Genomic DNA, 2,281 nt, shown 5'->3' on the forward strand with positions numbered 1-2,281 from the left:
GTAGACTCCCAGGGGTTTGGCCTCACTTTTGTACATAATAGTCTTTAGTCACAAAACATAAAACGTATGTAATCTTTAGCCATTAATGAGCTTATCAGCTTTGACTAAAATGTCAATTATAACAGCACCAAATGCTGAGCTCCTTCAGGGATCTATACATTGGACCAGTCTCCTTCATCTGACTGCTGATGCAAATATGGACTTTACAGAGGACTACATTTTGTTGACCTGCACATATTTGTCTCTTTCCAATTCTGTAAGTCACTGAACAGCAGACTGGGGAATAGTCCTGTGCTACATTTGAAGATACTCCATGAAGTTGTAGGAATCACTCTGACTCTCAGCAAAGGAGATCCCAAACTTATTGCAATCTGTAATCTGCCCTGGGCCTTGCCTGCTTACATTTGTACCATCAATGTGATATTTCAATTTTTCTTTTTTGATATCCCATAAAGTAAAACAAGTTTGTGAAGTACCATGGCCTTTCATTACAGTTTCCAAGTTAAAAAAAACTCCTATGCCGAGTCATGTAGGTAATATACTGCTTCATCATACTGCTGCAAATATTGCTCTTGCCCCTTACACATAAGATAAGAATAAAAAGTTTCTTTAAAGATTTTAGTCCCTGCTTATTTTATAAAATAAATAAAAAATGAGAGAGTGCATGAGAGAAAACCATTGCTGCTTGGTTCTCTATTGTATTTAACCCTTACTTTCACCTAATACAGATTAAAAATGGCTCTGAGGCCAGACTATGTGTCCAGCTGATTCCTGATGCAATGACTGCTGGAGCCACATCTATCCTAGTTACAGTAAAATGTATTTGAACCCAGAGTTACACCCAGAGAAAAAAGCCTTTCTCCTGACAGCATGCCTATAGAAGGGCATTTTTGGTGACAGTTTGAGGACGGCTTTTCTTTTAAGCTATAAATAAAAGCTGACAAATATTGTGTTAAACCAAAAAGACAATATACTTTTGAAAACATTCAAGAAAAGGTCATATGGAAAAGAGCATATTTGTTTACCCAGGGTTTTTTAATGGCTTTTGCATGCAGCACAGAACTAGAAAGAAAAGAGCACTTTTTTGGTAGAGTTGCACTTATAATAGGTTTTCCTAGAATGTTGCCAGCAAAAACTTTGCTTTTGGGCTTCAGCAACACAACCCAATTGTTGTACCTCTTGCCCCAGCTTCCCCAGCTGTTGGAGCTCTGTTATTTGCTGGGGGGCTCACTGCTGGAATGTATTTATTTTATGATGGGAATGTAATCCATTATATTTGGAAAGTATGACATTCAGTTACGTCAGTGTGTCCAGGGATTAAGATTAGTATATTGTTTTATAAATAAAGGAGCCAAAGATCAGCAGTCGTTGTACTTGTGTATACCAACACGTCTTTATCTGAAGATGGGGAAAATGTGCAGAAGTTCCCCTTTGCTCTGTCTCCCTGACCTCTCTTTGTGTTTGCTAAGTTTACTCAAGTGCATCTCCTATTTTGAACAATTTCTTTTCTGGAGAAGGGTCAAAAATTTTCTTTTCCTCATTTACCTACATTCAGAACTGGTTTGAGAGCAGGACCTTGTCCTTGTCCCTGTCCCCAGCCTAACATTTCCTCTGTTTCTTGTGTCTCATGGGGTAATTCACTGCACCCTCTCCCACCTGCCCACAGACTGGTTGAAAGCAGAGCTCCTCAGACCAGCAAAAATGTTCCCCCCTCCTCAGGAACACATTTTCAGTCTTGAAGACTTTCAGTCTCGGTGCACTGGGAATCAGCCCTCCTGCAGGTACTTAATAAATGCTGTTTGCATGAGGTAGGAGAGTCTGAAGGAAACCCCTTTGGGGCGCTCCTTCTCTGGCGTCTCCCTGGGGTGACATTCCCAGGGCTGAGCACACTTGCAGCTGCAATGGCCCCTGGACAGCCCACACCTCTGCCTGCTCCAGGGCACAGGCAGTGCCTGCAGCACCATGCCTGCCTCACCCACCTCTGCTCCCTTCCCCAGCCCACCTGCAAAAGCCTCTGTGCTCAAGGGATTTGGGATGTTCATGCTTGCAGGGGCATACCCAAGAAGTTCAGCTGCTGGCTGACCTGTGCCTGGGCAACCATTGCTTCTTAGTGCTGCTCAAACTGTTCAAACTTAAACAAAATTAAAAAAAACCAAAATCAAAAAAACCCCGTCATTTCCAATCCTGACACAAATATTCTCATTTTTTTCACCTTTCTTCTGCCTGCCTGCCAGAACTTCTCCTCCAGGGTTTATTTAACCCAGTCCTGCTCTGGCTCCTT

The sequence above is a fragment of the Zonotrichia albicollis genome, chromosome 1 (genome assembly GCF_047830755.1).
Source record: "Zonotrichia albicollis isolate bZonAlb1 chromosome 1, bZonAlb1.hap1, whole genome shotgun sequence".
NCBI lineage: Eukaryota > Metazoa > Chordata > Aves > Passeriformes > Passerellidae > Zonotrichia > Zonotrichia albicollis.